Here is a 20,061-nt window from a genome sequence, read left to right on the forward strand (position 1 = left end):
CGGTATCACTGACATTGATGGCCACTGCTGGGGATGAACTGGAGAAAAAGGATGCGGTGCATGGGCACATGGGATCTGTAGGCATCAGCACCAATCAGGAAAGACCCACTGATGGCTTTTGGAGAGAACAGCTGAGAGGTGTTGGTGAAGGTGGGTGATTCCATTGTCACAGGGTGAACATTGTTACAAGAGGACCTTTCCAGGTTCCTTGAAGAATGCACAAATAGGACAATCCACACTGTTGAAGCTGTGGGGGTTCTGCCAGGATTCACTTGGTGGTCTGCCCAGTCAGAAATGAGACCCCAATAAAATTCTAGCAAGACAGGAAGAGACACTTAAATGACCATACATTTCTAATGAAAGGTCACAACTTGAAACATCTTCCTTTGTTTCTCTCTCCACAGATGAGACCAGACCTGGTGAGTATTTCTAGCATTTTCAGTTTTAATGTGTCCAACTAAGATTTAAAATTTTTGAGGAGGTAACAAGGGAATGAGCAGATCATATTTCATGTTGTTTACAAGTATTTCACAAACACTTTTGACAAGATCCCATATGGCAGATTGATCAGTATTGTAACATCCCTAGGAATATAAACCAAGGATGCAAAATTGACTCACTGGCAGGAAGTAAAGGGTAATGGTAGATGAGAATATTTGTGACTGAAACGCTGTTTTCATCGAAGGTCTGAAGGGCTTTACTAGCTAAACAATAATTTAGACTAAATGGAGTTCATAGAACTCATTTGAGAAGTTTGCAGATGCCACAAAATTTGTTCAGGTAGTTGCTAATGTGGGAAAAGACTGTAGGCTGCAAAACTGCAACAACAGACTGATCATATGGCTTGAAATGTAGCAAATTGAAGTTGGTCTGCAGACTGTTCAGCGTGGTCAGCGTGGACCAATTTGGGCGAAGAGCCTATCTCCATGCCATAGATTCTATGCCTCTATGAATGTGAGGTGATCACATTTTGGGGAGGATATAATAAACCTTTAATCAGGATTAAGGTTCACGTCGCTCAGAGAAGAGCAGGACTGGATGTTCAATATGCCTAGAAGCAAAGTGTTCAGGAAAGATCGGCAAAGAAGGAAATCGGAAGGATTGGCAGGACTGTCACGAGTGCAATTCTGAAGAAAGCAGATATCCCAGGACAGTCAACGACAGAATCTATTTGACTATGGCTAAGGAACAAAAAGATAAAATTACATTGCCCAACAAGGTCTATATGCTACAAAGTAATGTTACCCACTCAGAAGCAAAACCGCAATAAAATTCCAGCAGGACAGGAAGAAACACTTAAATGACCACACAGTACTGATGAAAGGTCACAACTTGAAACATTTTCATTGTTTCTCCACAGATGAGACCAGATCTCCAGAGTATTTCCAGCATTTTCAGTTTTAGTGTTGTATCCAACTAAGGTTTGAAATTTTTGAGGGGGTAACAAAGGAATGAGTGGATCATATTTCATGTTGCCAGTTTTTATACTCAATGCCCCAGCTGATAAAGGTAAACTTGCTGTATGCTTTCTTGACCACCTTATCCACCTGTGTTGCCAGTTTCATGGATTTGTGGATCGGCATGCCCAGATCCCTCTATTTGTCAATGTTCCTAAGGGTTCTGTCATTTATTACATAATTCGCAACTGAATTTGAGCTTCCAAAATACATCACCTCACAGTTTTCTGGCTTAAATTCTAGCTATGTGGGAACTGCCTGAAATGTCTCATATTAACTAATGGAGACTGAATTCTGAGTCTAGGAGTTTGAGCAGAAACTGGTATCACTACAATGCGAGGCTGAGGGTTACATAGCTAGCAAGGGCTGGATTTAGAAATAGAGTGGGGTTTGAAGTGGAGGTGACTGCACTTTGGCAGTCTGTGGGATCCAGTATCTCATCTAGTCAGCCAGGGCTGCAATTGTTATTAACAAGGGTGACCCACCGCTGAGAGCTGCAAGCCAAACACAGGCCACAGCAACCCAGAACCACAGACATCGATGGCCACTGTTGGGAATGAACTGGGAGAAAAAGGATGCAGTGCATCGACAGTGTCCCCCATAACCAGGCACATGGAATCTGTGGTCATCAACACCAGTCAGGAAAGGCCCAATGATGGCTCTTGGAGAGAAGAACAAAGGGATGTTGGTGTAGGTGGGTGATTCCAATGTCACAGGGTAAACATTGTCACAAGAGGATTTTTCCATGTGCCTTGAAGAATGCACAAGTAGGACAGTCCACCCTGCTGAAGCTATGGGGGTTCTGCCACGATTCACCTGGTGGTCTGCCCAGTCAGAAGTGAGACCCCAATAAAATTCCAGCAAGACAGGAACAGACACTTAAATGACCACATAATTCTGATGAAAGGTCACAACTTGAAACATCTTCATTGTTTCTCACTCCACTGGTGAGACGAGACTTGGTGAGTATTTCCAGCATTTTTATTTTTAATGTTGTGTCCAATAAAGATTTAAAATTTTTGAGGAGGTAACAGGGGCAGATCATGTTTCATATTGTTCACACGGATTTTAACAAGGTTTTTGACAAGGTCCCATATGGCAGACTGGTCAGTATTGTAACAGCCCTGGTAATATAGTCAAGGGGTTTGGTTGCAAAATTGACTCATTGGCAGGAAGCAAAGGGTGATCTTAGATGGTGGTAATTGTGATTGAAATGCTGTTTCCACTGAAGTCCAAAAGACTTAGTCCTGGCTCTTTTGTTTTTCTAGGTACACAATGATTTAGACTTAAATGTAATTATTCGTCATGTCTGAGAAGTTTGTAGATGTCACAGGAAATGTTCATGTTGTTGCTGGAATGGGGAAAGGGTGCAGACTGCAAAAATGCATCAATACATTGGTCATGTGGGCTGAAATGTAACAAATGAAATTTGGTCTGGAAAATGTGAGGTGATACATTTTGCGGAGAAATTAATAAACCTTAAATGTCACTCAAAGAAGGCAGGACTGGATGTTAAATATTCCTGGAAGTAAGGTGTTCAGGAAAGATAGGAAAAGAAGGAAATAGGGAAGATTGACTGTACTGATTAAGAGGACAAGTGCAATTCTGGAGAAAGCAGAAATCCCAGAGCAGTGATGGACAGAATTCATTTGGCTAGAGGTAAGGAACAAAAAAGAAAGAAAATTACATTGCCTGATGAGGTCTGTATGCTACAAAGTAATGGTAATAACATAACATTGTTTCTCTCTCACACAAACTGGTGTGTATTTCAGGCTTAATAGCAATCTTTTCCATTTTAATTTTTATCTGCATTTAGCTGAGGAAAATGAGATGGGCAAAGGTAACCCAAATGTGAAGTTCAGTGATGGGTTTTGAAGAGAAAAGCAAGTGTGTGTTGGTGAAAGTAGGCGTTTCCATTGCCACAGGATGAACATTATCACCAGAGGGTCTATCCGTGGGCCTTGAAGAATGCAAAAATAGGACAATAGCCTACTCTACTGAAACTTTGGGAATTCTGCCAGGATCCACCTAGGGATCTCCCCCACTTAGTTGCGAAACCCTAATAAAATTCCAGCAAGGCAGGAAGAGGCACTTAAATGACTATAAATTCTGATTAAAGTTCACAACCCAAAACATTTTCATTGTTTCTCTTTCCACAGGTGACACTGGACCTGGTGAGCATTTCTAGCATTTTCAATTTTAATGTTGTATTTAATGAAATGTTTTTGGATAGTTTCTTAGAACAGCACATTCTGAAACCAACCAGAGTGCGGGCAATAATAGACCTGCCTTATGCACTGAGATGTGATTAATCTCATCTCAGATCAGGGGTATGTGGGACTTTTTTAGTTTGAGGTTACAGTCAGGTCAACCACGATCTCGTTGAATGGTAGAATAGGCTCAATGGGCCGAATGATCCAATCCTGCTCCTAATTCATATGTTTGTATGTAGAGGAACAAATTTGTAAGGAATTTCTAGAGAAGGGAAAGATTTATGCAACAGTGATTACGGTAGGAAAAGCTTTAGGGCACAGTCATTGATCATTGTATCAAGATGTCCAGGTTAGTTGTGGAATATGACAAGAAATAGTCTAAAGTAAAAATAATTAACTGAGGGAAAGCCAACTTCAATGGGGGTAAGAATGGATCTGGGTTGAATGGACTAGAATTAGATGTTGACAGATATAGTTGACCAATGGACCCTCATCCAGATAAGATATTTCATTAAAAGTCAAAAGATATTCCCATAAAGGATAAAAAAGGGCTGATAAATTCAGAACTCCCAGGATGACAAAAGACAAAGTGATCAGGATGAGCAAGAAAATGTATGAATAACAGATATCAGGTACATTGTTCAAAAATCAGGCAAAATATATAACTTTCATGGGTAACTGTAAAAACAAATAAGAAAAGCAAAGAGGGAGCATGAAATGTAACTGGTTACTAAAAGAAAAGAGAATTACAGTCTACCATCTGCACATAAATAGTAAAAGGGTAGAGCATGGCTGATTAAGGACCAATAAGGGTGGTTACACATGGAGAATGAAGTGCTAAATAAATACATTGAATCCAGGCCATATTGAAAGAGGTGATAATTGATAGATTATCATAGAATCCTTACAGTACAGAACGAGGCCATTCAGCCAATCGAGTCTATACCAACCACAATCCCACCCAGGCCCTAACTCCATAATCCTCGTTTATCCTGCTAATCTCCCTGATAATTTAGGGGGATTTTGCTTGGCCAATCAGCCTAACTGCATACCTTTGGAGTGTGGGAGGAAACTCACACAGACACGGGGAGAATGTGCAAACTCCACACAATCAGTGACCCGAGACTGGGGTTGAACCTGGTCCCTGGTGCTGTGAGGCAGCAGTGTTAATCACTGCGCTACTGTGCCACCCTATGGCTAGGACCAGTAGGTTAATTTGAAATTGATAAGAAGGAATATTAGGTAGGCTGTCTACCCTAAGGCGTGAGTTTTATAGCAGGAGCCCGATACTCCCATTGGGCTGTGAAAAAGATTGTGATATTATTGGGAGAGCTTCCTGATATCATCACACCACATGGTGATATTTCAGAGAGGCAGTGTGCCTGGAAGTCAGCAGCGCGCCTGATTCAATGAAAGGTGATTCAAGGAATGATAGGGGCGAAGCACCTCAATTATAAGCAGCCCATTCGGTTTTACACTTGGCACACAGACAGCACAAACAGACAGGAAACTCCAAAGAGCATTTTTTAGATTGAATATGCAGAAGGAGCAAAGCATTTGGAGGAAGGTGTCCATAACTTCCGGTGGTGTTAATTGAGACAGATTCCCACTCTGGTCATAATTACTTACCAGGAAGAGGGCAGCTCGGAGAGCAGCCCCATGGTTCACTGAGGGAGTGCTCGGATGGCTACTGGATGGGTGGGCTATTTTGTAACCCCAAGAGGGCAGACAACCCAGGAAACAGGACAGCAATGTGGCTTGGGATGTGGCGGCCAGTGCTTTGAGAAAAGGAACAATGTCATTGTTGGGCAGCAAGGGTGACTGTCCATCCCATCCTGTCTCCACCCCACCCCTCCACGAAACACCCCCAAACCCTGTGGCTGCCTAGCACCTGGCTCCCCAGCAATGTCCTCAAACTCCCCCTGGCATCCTCCATCACATCCCTAGCCAACCAAGGTATGGTGCCAATATATGGCACCTGTCCCCCTGCCCCCCAAATCCCTCCGCCACCCCCCCCCCCCCCCCCCCCCCGCCACATGATACCCCATGGCCCAGCCACCAGCCTTTCAATCACCTCCTTTTGTCTCCGTAGGAGAAGGTGGCATGTAACTGAAGGAAGCAGGAGAAGACTGGTGATGGAGTCCCTGAGCTGTGTCTCCTGATCCCCTATGATGAGCGTGCAAGGAGCTCTCAGGGGAGGCAGTGGAGAGAGCCCTGACTGACAGTTAGGTCAGTGTGTGCCACAGAAGTGATAAAAACAAAACCTTCATTCATATGGCCTTTCTCAAGTAAGCTGCATGCTGCCCAGATATTTGTTCCACCCTTGCATTGAACCATGCGTTTTCCTTTGCAGGAGCAGAACCTGATGACAGCATGCCCTCAGGAGTGGCCCGGACCTTCAGGAGTAGCCATCTCCCCTCCCCCACTCTACCATTGTCACTCCCCATCGACATTTCTGAGAAAACTTCTGAGGAAAGCACCAAACAGTCAGCAAAGGCAGCAGCTGCACTACCCACCATCACAGATACAGTTAACTCAGTGGGACACGTTAGTGTCAGCCTTCTGGGGCGCTTTCGGGTGAGCACCACACAGCCATTGATGCAATCAGATGGCGGTGGGAACATCCAAGGGATCGGGCAGGGGGAGGTCTGCCAGAGCCAGGAAGACAGCTGGCCCACAGCAAGGTGCTAAGCCACAGGGAACAGTTTTGCAGAAGCTACTGAAAACATAGAAGCAGAGCAGGACATTGCAGGAGGTTGTATCAATGACATTCCAGCAGCTGCAAGGCTGTTTGGAAGAGTCCCACAGCCTTCAGGCACAGGAGATGGTGCTGGCATTGCGTGTCACCCAGGCCACATTGCAAAGGTGGCAACTGTAGTAGAAAACCTGGGACAGGAAATGGTAGCCATGGGTGGCAGGATCAAAGGCATGGTCAAGTCTCAGAGGGCCATATCTGTGGGCCTTGAATGCATGGCCCAGTCACAGCAGGCAAATGTGGAGAGGTTCCAGAGCTTGCTCCAGACCTAGAGGGCTTTGCGAAGATCTCACACATGATGACACATGCAATGTTTAGCCTCCAGGACTGGCAGAGCAGGATGACGCATAGGCTTCTAGAGCTCACTCCAGTTGCCGCTTCATCCCATGGAGTGTCCCAAGGGCACATGTGTGCCCTGAAGAAGGAGTAAGTGATAGAGTCCATGCTGAGGCCTTCTATCCAGCAGACTCTGGCAGTCCCCGGCCCTTCTGAATCTCCTCTTCCTGATAACAGTGCATCTCATGGGCAGCAGGATAAACAGGGTGGCACGGTTCCATCTGAGATACCCAAAAGTCATACGAGGTCCCTCAGGCCCCAGTCCTCTAGGAGATGCACCACTCGACGATAGACCAAGTGGCAGCGTAGGCCTCATTGTAGTGAACCTCTGCATCGGTCTCTAGCCTCTGCACTAGTGTCATCAACCATGACCTCAGTGGGTAGCCCTTGTCCCTCATGAGTCATCCTGGTAGCCTGAGGTGGTCCTCAAAGACACTGGGTTATCCGTGCTCCGGAAGATGTAGTTGTTGTGTGTGCTCCCCAGGTAGCATGCGCACACATGCATGATGTTCAGCAGGTTATCACAGACTATCTGCATGTTCAGGGAGTGAACCTTTCTGTTTATATAGGGCACTCCCTGATTCCAAGGGACCACAGTGCAACCTGCAGCAGTCTAAAGCCCCCGGCACATGGGGCACTCTGGGCCTGGCGATCCTGTTGGGCTTGGTCCATGTAAGGTGGATGTAGTTGCTTGCCCAGGTGTACAAGGTATCCGTGACCTTATGGATGTATTTGTTGCTGCGCATGCGCAGTGGCTCCAAACTGTCAGTCTTCCTCTTTGCTGACCAGCTTTGCTGGCCTCCATTCTGCCCTGACCAGTCCCCATGCAGAGTGGCAGTGGGGCCCCCAACCCCACTGATTGCCTCTAGGCACCACCCCACACCAGATCCTGCTCCATCAAGCCCCACCCCTTGGCAGTGCCTCAATGCCTGATGGACAGTGCCAAGGTGCCCCCGGGCATGGAAACTTTGCCCCTTGTGCAGTCCCAGGGGGCATTGCCTGAGTGCCCATGCCCAGAAGGCACCAGCCCCCACAGCCTGATCTCCTGGGGGGCCCCGATTACTCCCCTTTCACTCCAGCAGGGTTGTCTCACTAGTTCCCCAAAAGTGGGAAGCTAGTCTGAACACACTGAAGCAAAATACTCTTGGCAGGTGGGAGATGTTAGTGGGCCCAGAGATGTTAGTCCTGGGCCTGCTAATAGCATTTAAATAGTATGTCCCAGCTGATTTCCGGTGCTGCGCAGACACCGCTGGAAATTTGGGCCTGGGAAACTCAAGTGCAGCGCAAACGCTCGCTGGAATCCCACAAATCGGCCAATACTCAATTCTCCCGACCTGCTGCATAAAAAAATTAGTACAGCAGATGGGTGAATCACTCCGCTATTTTCCCAACTTGACGTCGTTTACACCAAGCGTGACAAAGTGGTAAAATTCCACCCACCCCTATCCAGATGGATTCTGTTCACCAAATACTTAACTGGATCAAATAAATAAATACTGTAGCTACATGAACAAGTCAAGGATCCAGGGCTGTTTCAAGGTCAAGCTTGTTTCACTTCACTATCTTTTCCTCTTTATCCAACGTTTCATTCTTAACTGAATTTTAGCTAACCCTAGCTCTGATACACCACTTTCAGATTTCTCTTTTAATTGTAATTGCTGTATAACTATTTCAATCATATCATCACTACAAAACCTACTTTCTCTCTAGATTCATTTGATCTGCAAAAGCTTATTGACCTGAGTCAAGGATTACACTGTTATTCACTGTTATTTCTTAAAGGAAATTGTGGAAGCATTGGTAGTGCTCTCTCAGTAATCACTGGAGGCAGGGAGGGTACCAGAGGACTGGAAAGTAGCTAATGTAACACCATTGTTTAAGAAGGGAAGGCGGCAGCAGACAGGAAACTACTGGCTGCTTAGCCTGACTTTGGTCATTGGCAAGATTTTAGAGTCCATTATTAAGAATGAGATCACAGAGTACTAGGAAATGCATTATAAAGTAGGACTGAGTCAGCACAGCTTTGTCAAGGGCAGGTCACGTCTGACAAATCTGTTCCCTTACTGATTATTCGGTGAAGTTCTTCTCCTAGATGCGTTGAAGGTTTTCTTCTCAGAAATTCAGATTCCTGTCCTCTCTCTCCAGCACACATACTGAACTCCTCTCTCTCAACTGTCTTTTCTACATCTGCTTCTGGATCACTGTTGATATGCAACAGTAAAGCATTACAAATTTGTGTTTTGTTTCCAGAAACATGCAACTTTCAACTCTGTTTATTCCATCGTTCTAACTTCAGGGGTTGTAATACCTTATTAAAAATATATGTGCAGAAAACTAAAACCTTTCATTGACAAGTGTATCCAGATACTCAGGCACCAGTTCATGAAGTGAATAAATGAAACCAAAAGCATTTTTACTTTTTAACAAACAAATATATGAATATAAATTCAATTAAAAATGATACTTTGTTGATAATCAATTACATTAAAAACTGGCATTGCTACCAATAACTTTTGGTCAGTATTAAAGGAACGCACTACTTATAGGCAAATCCTCCTAATTCCTGGAAAATGTAAATATAAATTTGCAGAAACTATTATTTGGATCTCTGTATTAAGTTAGTGACAACTCAATACCTTATTAATGATATTCAGTCTCCTAATGTGATTCATGGAAAAATACTAAGAACATTTCATTCTGTAAAAATATGAATGGATAGATGTGTTGTGTTTATTTTACTTGAATACATTGGGGAAATTATTTAAGTCGCAATTCTTTTAATTTTTCTTGTGATACGTGATTCTTATACTCATCCTCTATAACTGCAGCCAATAGACAACAGAGAACAAGGTAAACATTTTGGACAAGGAAAGTAGCTATAACTTTGGAGAGAATGTATGACTGAGAGTATTTTGAGGAGCAGAAATCCTGTCGCCAGTAAAAAAGCAGGATGATGTGGGAACAGAAATTTTGCAAAAGATTTTACTGTCTGCAAATCCTATGCCCTATAAAATATGTGGGCGGCTTGGGAGCACAGTGGTTAGCACTGCTACTTCACAGCTCCAGGAACCTGGGTTCGATACCCGGCTTGGGTCACTGTCTGTGTGGAGTTTGCACATTTTCCTCGTGTCTGCATGGGTTTCCTCTGGGTGCTCTGGTTTCCTCCCACAGTCCAAAGATGTGTGGGTTGGGTTGATTGGCCATGCTAAAATTGCCCCTTGGTGTCCTGCAATGCTTAGGTTAGAGGGATTAGTGGGTAAAATAAGTAGGGGTATGGGAGTGGGGCCTGGGTGGGATTGTGGTCGGTGCAGACTCGATGGGCCAAATGGCCTCTTTCTGAACTGTAGGATTTCTATGAACATTTCTATGTGGGCCAATTGTTCTGAGTTGTCTTTGCTCAATTCAATGGTGTAGCTGCCCATAGCAGTAGTTCAAAGTATTTAGGAGAGTAGTTACTTCAGTCAAGATGTCTGCATTAGTCCTATGGAGTAAAATCAGAGATAACCATGAGAGACATGCTGGCAGAGCAAGAAAGTGAAGAAGTCAATCAAAATGGTAAAGAGAGGTTAGATGTAAAGGATATGGAAGTTTAGAAATAAATGAAGAGATGAACACATTTTTAAAGACTTTGCCAATGAGGAACTAAGCAATCGAGTGTACAACATTTTGCAAAGTGTTGAAAAGAAGTTATTTTGGACTAAAAACATTTGCTCTGTTTCTCCCTCCACAGGTGTTGTCAAACCTGATGAGTTTTTCCAGCACTTTCTGTTTTTATTTGTAATGCTTTAATCTGATCAGTAGTCAGACTGTGGCAAGATTTTCTCTTTGTAGTGTGTTTTGTGGCAGTGGGAGGTGGTGCCCCATACACTGACAGAGGATCTTATGGTCCTGCCATTGAATGCACTAATCATTGCTGGGAAACATGTGCAGTGGTGCGCTGTCAACGGAATGTGAAATCTCACCAGCATGAGCAGAAGCGAGATTTTGGTGACTTTCTGGAACAATTTGGTTTGGTTTACGAGTGTATATTCACATTTGCTGATCTCAATCATGACAGTTATACGGCTGCTGTTAACTTTATGTTAAAAGGAAGCAAGTTAAAAAATGAAAAACTTACATCAATGCAAAGCTTTCTTGAATTAATTTCAAGACTTTCAGCTGGGTGAAACACTTGACTGTCAATGATTATCTTTTTAAGTGCACACAATACTGTAAGAAAACCAACCACGATTTCCACCCCCATTTCCATCCACTGAACCCAAATGGGACTGCTGTTTTGTGGATGTTAGAGATGAACCACAAGACTCTGTTGCAATGCCCCCAGCAAGTTGAGGGGTGTCGTTCCATGGCCATGAAAGGGGACGGATCACCCAGATACATGCCCTGTTGGGCGAGGGGCGCCCTGTTCTTTCACTTGTGGTGGAGGGGTGGGGTGGATGTTGCCATTCGGTGTGCGAGGATTAGGATTGTTTCCTGCATTGCGTGGGTCCCCATATCTGTTGGGGGTGTCCCCAATTTCCATCGGGGAGTGAAGGCCTTTAATTTTACATTGAGATAGAGATGCCTCAGCTTTTCCACTGAATTCAGATCTGAATTTCACTGAATTCCAGCTGGCTGTATAATTCTTGTCAGCACTTTGAAATTGCAGAATGTTGTCTGATCAGATGGGAAAAGATATCTGTGAAACAAACAAGTTTCACACAGCTTTTCTCACCTGATCCAACTGGGAAAATTCTGCCCATTTGCTTTGCTGCAATGTCCCCAACAATTACAGGGTGTTTGAAAATTCAGCTATGATAAATAGATACCAGCCAGTTCAATGAGGTACAAGAGTGTGAGGGGAACTCATTGATTATATCACAGTGAGTGGTGAAGGTACTCAGATGAGGAGGCAAAATTATTGTAAGAGGATCACTTTCTTATTTTACTTCACTCACTTCCTCATTTTATCATTGTTACTAGATGGAATATCATGTGGAGAGAGGCTTGTGACTGATAGTGGATCTTTTACCAGCCCCAATTATCCTGAACCATATCCAAATAATGCTGAATGCATTTGGTACATACAGGTGGCCAATAAACGCAGAATAACTTTGAAGCTGGATGGCTTTCAGTAAGTAATAGTGTTTCCACTTATTTATTGTAATTTTCAGAGGCTAAAGAGACATTAGGCAGTCTCAATACTTTTAAACTAACATCTGTCTCACAGATAACGTTTCTATTTTGTCAACGAGAAAGGACTATTATGGTAATTTACAATGTAAAATTTCCAGAATCAAAAAAAGCTCACCCATGTGATGTATCAGATGATGTGGCCAGCTGTGTTACACAATCAGAGTACATGACAGCATACATGAGAGAATTTTAGCCTCATGGTGCCTGTAGTGGATCTTTTACCAGCTCCAATTATCCAGAACCATATCTAAATAATGCCAAAAGCATTTGGTGCATACAAGCGGCCAATAAGCGCAAAATAACTTTGAATTTGCATGGCTTTCAGTAAGTAAGTGTTTCCACTTACTTATTGTAACTTTCAGAGACAGCTGGTGCTAAATAGACATTAAAGAATCTGAATACTTTTAAATGGATGCCTGCCTCACAATTAACATTTCTGTTTTTGATTTATGATTGTCACATGTACTAATATACTGTGAAAAGTATTGTTTCTTGTGTACTATACAAACAAAGCATACTGAACATAAAGAAGGAAAGGAGGGCGTGCAGTGTTATAATGGTGTATTGGTGCCATTAACCCATTCAAAACTGATCAACTTTCATAGAGTTAAAATTGAGCAAAATAATGAAAGATGCTGTTGTCTGATCAGCTATAGGGCCTCCGACTAGAGGTGGTCATTAAGGCAGCCAGTGATGTCCATGAATAAAAAAAAAAGTCGTAGCAAATACTTAATCCTGGTAAATCAACCAATAAAACACAATACAGTGCCTGAGTTAAGTGTCTTCCTGATTCTGTTCAACACTGAGGTATTTTTACTGAGGATGTTATGTAATGATTGGTCCCTAGATAATTTTCCACAAGTACTTTGCTGCTAAAAAGTTGTAGCTTTCTTCAATTATCTGGGTCTGAATGTTAAGCTCCCACCCCAGTGATTTTTGAGGCTAAGGGAATGTGCATGAAGTTGCATGGACTGGAATCCATCTGGTATGCTGCCCACTCCAGACACATTTAGATGATGGGATGGGCAGAGCCGTGGATGGAAATCTGCCCTCACCCCATTAAGGCCCTTATGTGGCTCTTTAAATGCCACTTAAGGGTGTTTTCCCAACCAGCCTCAATTTTCAGGTGTTGGGTAGCTGAGACTGGGAAGTAGAAAAAAATCACAGGCCTCAATCTCAGATGGGAAGGCGGGGTGGTTCACCTCCAATGAAAGCCCCTATTTGATTGGGGCTGCTCTCCCTCCACAGACTGGACATCTCCAGATTACCCTCCCACATGGCCTATCTCTTGAGTAAACAAATACTCTACCTCAGTGGTCCCCTAGGGCATCCCGTACCACCCCTTCCTGAAAACCTTGTCACTTATCTCACACTAATTCCCTGCACTTGGTCCCAGGCATAGTGTTGCACTGTCTCTTCTGGCCACAGCTGCACAGAGCCTGGATGGGCTGGAGGATTGTCAGTTAGTACCTCACAGTTGGATGTCCATGTGCTGCCAATCAACACTCCTTGAGCATGAAATGAAGTGGCCTGTTGGGGTCAGCGGGATACATTCTCCACCAACTTTCTGTATGTTAGGGGTCTGGCTCCCATCATCTGAAAGAGTCAGGCCCTGATTTCAAAGATCTGTACTCGTTGGAGTTTAGAAGGATGAGGGGGGATCTTCTAGAGATGTATAAGATAATGAAGGGGATGGATAGGGTAGAGGTAGAGAGATTCTTCCTGCTCAGAAAGGACAGCAGGACTAGAGGGCACAGCCTCAAGATAAGGGGGGGAGCAGTTTATAACGGAGTTGAGGAGGAACTTCTTCACTCAAAGGGTGGTGAATCTCTGGAATTCTCTGCCCGTTGAAGTGGTGGAGGCTACCTCGCTAAATATATTTAAGACATGGGTAGATAGGTTTTTGGTAGGCAAGAGAATTAAGGGTTATGGGGAGAAAGCGGGAAAGTGGAACTGAGTCACTTCAGATCAGCCATGATCTTATTGAATGGTGGGGCAGGCTCGAAGGGCTAGATGGCCTACTCCTGCTCCTATTTCTTATGTTCTTATTGCTGCCTAATTTTAGTCAGAATTTAATGTTCAATCAAAACCAACTAAGCAGAAAGAAAGGTCCAGCTACACAGATCAGTAAAATATAGCACACAAGAACAATACTTAATTAAAAAGGATAGTGGAAGTTTTACCTTCACCTTGAAAGGATTGGAATACAAGTGAGTAGAAATAATTTGGTAACCACAGAAAGTCCTGTTTAGAGCATACCTGAAGTACCACAAACCATTCAGGGCACCACAGCTTATGAAGGATTTATTGGATTTTAAGCAAGTGCAGCAGCATAGATTTATTAGAATCAAACCTGGAATTTAAGAGTTAAGCTTCAAAGTATTCAAATGAAAATTGTTAATTTTCGGAATTGAAAAGTTTGCCAGGGCTACAGGTAAAGGCAGAGAACTGGATCTAGGTGAACTGCTCTTCCAGTGAGCCAATATAAATATGACAGGCCAAATGGCAATCTTCTGTGCTACAATTATTGTTGATTTGATGATTGCTGTTTGATCAATCCTCATTTTAAACTTAGATTGATAAAATCTTGTTAGGTATAGGTATTTGGGGACATGGGGCAAAGATAGGTCTTTAGATTTAGGTCAAAGTTTAGAAACTAAATGACAGAACTGATTCAATTATGGGGTCAAATATCCTACACCTATTCCTAAGTTCAAATGTTCCTAAAGCAGCCAGGGTTGAGAAATGGAAATTAATATTTTGGCATAATTTTTAATTATAATAAATGGTAGGAACCAATATCATAGCAATATTCAGTCAGTAGATTAAATACGATAGGTCAGATAAGTGTGAAGTAATATGCTTTTAAGTCTGCTGAAAGATTGAGTGAGTGAATGGCCATTCCATGTTTCGTGCTGTCTAATCTTAAATACATGTTCTGTTCCCTTCTTGTAGTTTGTAGGTTTATGCGTATATTGACCAGTTTATAAAATAATTGTTAATTATAAAAGGGTGATTACTAACAAATACATTTTCAATTTACAATCATTCTCTCCTCAGGCTTGAAGTATCATTGCAATGTTCAAATGATTATGTTGCAATTCATGATGGAAATTCAACAAATTCGCCTCTGATTGCAACTGTGTGTACTGGATTGAACCACACATTTACATCATCGTCCAACTCTATGACCATTCATTTTAGATCTGATTACCTGAAAACGTATGCTGGCTTTACTGCATATTACTACTCCCAGCCATTGGTCAAAAGTAAGTGTGTAAAATTTCCTGTCTTGTTCAATATAATTTAAATTAGCATGGGATGAAAAATGATTTCACATGTTTGGTTAGTTTCAAGGAGCCACTAGATATCAGATAAGACATCAATCTATTGTGTTTTTCATTAGTTGACTCCAATTAATTAACTTAATTTTATTAAATTATGTTCAAGAGATAATCAGGGGAAGAAATTAAATAAGTTGTGAAGATAATTGTCAACTATTGCTCTTTGAAATTCCTCAGTATATTTTGCTGCTTGGGACACATATACCTACGTCTCTCCTCAATCTGAAACCTCAGATAGGTGCAAGTGGTAGCAGTCACATATCCATGGTGATGCTCCAAGGACAGAGAGGTGTTGGCCCCTGATTGGACAGTGGATCTCAGTGGCTGGTCTCTGTCCCTAGGGTCCATAATCCTGATGGATGGTCTGCTAAATGCCTAAATACTGCAAGATGAGGTGGGCCTTCTTGGAAAGAGGTGATGCAGGTGGCTATTGCCTTTACAACTACCAGTTGAGATCTCCGCCACCTATAAAAGAATCACTTACTGTGTTATGTGGGAACTGCATGAAACATCCTATATCCTCAACAACCACTTGTGTAGTAAGCCTGAACTCTGGGATTAGGAGCCTGAGCAGCATTGGAATCACTGCAGTGCATCAACAAGGCTGAGGGTTACATGGATAGCATAAGCTGGATTTAGAAATAGAGCAATGTTTGAAAGTGAAGATGACTGCACTTTGGCAGTCTGTAGGATCCAATATCCCATCTAGTTAGCCAGGGATATGGTTCTTTTAAGGAGGGCGACACACCTCCATGAGGTACAAGCCTAACTAGAGGGCCACAGCAACTCAGAGCCACAGCTATATCACTGACATCTATGACCACTGTTGGGATTGAACTGGGAGAAAGAGGATGCAGTGCATAGACAGTGCCCTCCATATACAGGTCCATTGGGTCTGGGCACATCAGCGCCAGTCAGGCAGGGAACAGAGATGGATTTTGGGGAGTAAAGCAGGGGGATTTTGGTGAAGACCTGAGATGCCGTTATCACAGGGTGAACGTTGTCACCAGTGAGCCCCTCCATGGGCCTTGAATAATAATAAATAGGAGCACCCATCCTTTTGAACCTGTGGGGATTTTGCCAGGATGTATCTGCTGGTCTCTGCACTCAGATGTGAGACCTCAATAAAATTCCAGAAAGGCAGGGAGAGATATTTAAATAACCACACAATTCTGAAGAAAGGTCACAACTTGAAACAGTTTCATTGTTTCTTTCTCTACAAGTGTGACTGGATCTGGTGAGTATTTCCAGCATTTTTAGTTTTAAAATTGTGTTCAACTAAGGTTTGAAATTTTTGAGGAGGTAACAAGGGGAATGGGCGAATCATGTTTCATGTCATTTACATGGATTTTAACAAGGTTTTTGACAATGTTCCATATGGCAGCCTGTTTAGTATTGTAACAGTCTAAGGATATAAAACCAAAAGGCTTGGACCCAAAATTGTCTCTGTGGCAGGAGGATGGACTTAAGAGATTTTTTTTTTGTGACTAGAACGCTGTTCTCCATGGCTGATTGATGGACTTAGTTTGGCTCCTTTGCTTTTCTAGGTATGTTAGTGATTTAGATAAAGTGTAGTTAGTGGTCATGAAAAAGGATTCTAAGAATTCTTAGAATTTCCATTCGAAGTGGAAATAACCTCACTGCTTCTACCCTACCTAGTCCCTTCATTATCTTTATATGTCTCTTTAAGATCTCCCTTCAAACTTCTAAACTCCAATGAGTACAGGCCCAGTCTACTAAATCTCTCCTCATAAGCCAACCCCCCCATCTCTGGAATCAGCCTGGTGAACCTTCCCTGCACCTCTTCCAAAGATAATATATCCTTTCTTAAATAAGGGGACCAAAATTGTACACAGTACTCCAGGTGTGACCTCACCAGTACCCTGTATAATTGCAGCAAGACCTCCCTGCTTTTGTATTCCATCCCTCTCGAAATAAAGGCCAACATTCCATTTACCTTCTTGATCACCTGCTGCAAACTGAGTTTTTGTGATTCATGCACTAGGACCCCCAGGTCCCTCTGCACAGTAGCATGTTGTAATTTTTCACCATTTAAATAATAGTTCATTTTACTATTATTCCTTTCAAAGTGGATAACCTCACACTTACCAACTTAAGCTTTCAAGGGAGACAGTCACTGGAATTTTACTCTTCCGCCTGGAACACAAATCTGAATGAGCAAGGGGTGGACCATGGAAAGCTCCGTTGATCTCAGAAGGGATTTTGTGGTTTCAGGATGAGCAAGGCCGTAAAATCTTGCCCAGGAGGTTTACACTGCTATATGCCAGAACAGATCAGGACAGTTAGGCAGAGCATGTAGAGTATTTACAGCTATAGCAGGCACCGTTGAATTATAGCCACTTACAAGCACTTACAGGAGAGCTGAGGGCTTTTGTGAACCTTGCATGGTTTCACTCACTAAACACCTATTTTTTGTTTAGTCATCAGATGCAGATCCCTTAGCTTCGTGCAAGGGACCCTGGAATTTACTGTGAATCTTAAATTCTTCAGCACTCCCAGACTGTCAGGCATTCCAGCCACTGTATGCTTGACAGGGGTGTGTGTGTGTGTGTGTGTGTGTGTGTGTGTTTGTAAAGGATACCCTCTGAAAAGATGGCTCGTGACACCTATAAGACATCCTAGAACCCCGCTGAATAGAGGTATAACAGAAACGAGTATGAAGGCCAAAGTGGGAGGACAATTGACTGTACTCAAAATGAGGTTTCCTTGCCTGGACCAGTGGGGGAATAACTTCAATATACACTGGATTGCATGTTGCTGATTGTTGTTGTGTGCTGTACCCTGTACAATCTGGCTCACTGCTGGGGAGAACTGATGGAGGGGGTAATCAAAAACAGACATTCGCTGCTGTTTAATGTCGGATCAGACACAGAGTCAGAGAATGACACTACACAGCCACTGGGTCATGTTGAGGAACATAGGACTTGAGAACAAGAGTAGGCAATTCAGCCCTTTGAGCCCGCACCGCTATTTGACATGATTGTGGCTGATCTTATTCTCTTCATAGAGTCCTGCAGTGCAGGAGGTCATCTGCATTGTGATTCCAGATAAACCTGCTGGACTTTAACTTGGAGTTATGAGACTTCTTACTGCACCCACCCCAGTCCAACATTGGCATCTCCACCTCATGTCTTCCCTCTTTGTCCAACTTTTTCATTCTTAATTGAATTTTTAACTAACTCTAGCTGTGATACAAGTCTCAGAGTTCCCTTCTTTTAATTTTAAATGTTGTGCAACTACATAAATCAAATCACTACAAAATCCTACTTTCTCTCTAGATTAATTTGATCTGCAAACTCTTAAATAGTCTGAGTCAAGGATTTCAAATAATTCACTGTTATATCTTCAACTCCCAGAAAAGTCTTCGCATCAATCAAAGCCATTTCTTGAGTTTCAACCAGTGTAAAATACTACACAGCAACTCCTCTTCATATGCCCAGTAACTCCATGTACTTGCCTCTTTAAGGATTCTTAGACTCTACTTAAAGTGCCAGCACTTGTAACAAGCTGCTTTTAATATTGAATACGTCTGACCCCAGATGTTGGCTTGATAGGTCATAACTTTTTTTTTACAAATGGTGGAGGAAAATTACTGAACAAATTCAGAGGAGTCTGCTGATTAACCTTTAATAGAAAGAATAAATCATTTATTAAAAAATAAAAATTACAAGTATTACACCAGACACAAAGGTTGGAAACACAAGAAGATAATTCACATTCACACTTACTCCTTTACCCCAGCAAAATCTTTACAGTTACATGAACCAGACTCACGACTAGCTTGACACAAAGGCTTCTCGCTTGGAAATGGCAGAGCTGCAAATAGTTTTCATCCATTGAATTCCAGAGCATACATTTAGAAACAAACCCAAAAGAGCTAAAACCTTTCAGTGACAAGTGTATGCAGACGCTCAGGCACCAAGGTTCATAGACAGAATAAATGAAACTGAAAGCGTTTTTACCTTTAACACACAAATATATGTATATAAATTCCATTTAAAGTGAAACATTGTTCACAACCAATTGTTTTGAAAACTGGCATTGGTACCAAAGGCCTTTGATCTGTATTAAAGGAACACACTACGGCAAATCCTACTTAGCGAATTCTAGAGAATATAAATATAGGTTTGCAGTAACTATTGTGTGGACCTCTGTATTAAATTAGTGAGCATGCTGCAATGGGGTCTCAATTGTTTATTCATGATATTCAGTCTCTGAAAATGATTCAATGAAAGATATGGACATTTCACTGCAAAAATATGAATGTGCAGATAAATATATGAATGCTGATTATTTTACTTGCATACATAAGATGGAAAATAATTTAAGTAGCAATTCATTTTCATATTTTTCCATAAAATTTGAAAGGGGATTCTTCGACTCATCCACTGTAACTGCCACTATAATGCACAATGGGAACCCAGATTAACAGTGTGAACAGGGAAAGTAACTTTAATGTTGGAAAGAATGTATGACTGGGAATGTTTTGAAGAGCAGAGTCCTGCCACCATATAAAAAAAAGAATGGTGTGGGAACAGAAATCTTGCAAAAGATTTTACTGTCGACAAATTCAATCTCCTATAAAATATGCGAGAGAATTGTTCTGAGCTGACCTTACTCAATTCAATGATGTAGCTGCCCACAGCAGTAGTTAGAAGTATTAGGAGAATGGTTACAGCATCACTTCAGCCAGAATGGCCGCATTGATCCTCAGGAGTAAAATAGAGACAACCATGAGAGACAGTCTGGCTGAAGAATGT

The sequence above is a fragment of the Carcharhinus amblyrhynchos genome, chromosome 17 (genome assembly GCF_965287045.1).
Source record: "Carcharhinus amblyrhynchos chromosome 17, sCarAmb.v2.hapA, whole genome shotgun sequence".
In the NCBI taxonomy this organism is placed as follows: domain Eukaryota; kingdom Metazoa; phylum Chordata; class Chondrichthyes; order Carcharhiniformes; family Carcharhinidae; genus Carcharhinus; species Carcharhinus amblyrhynchos.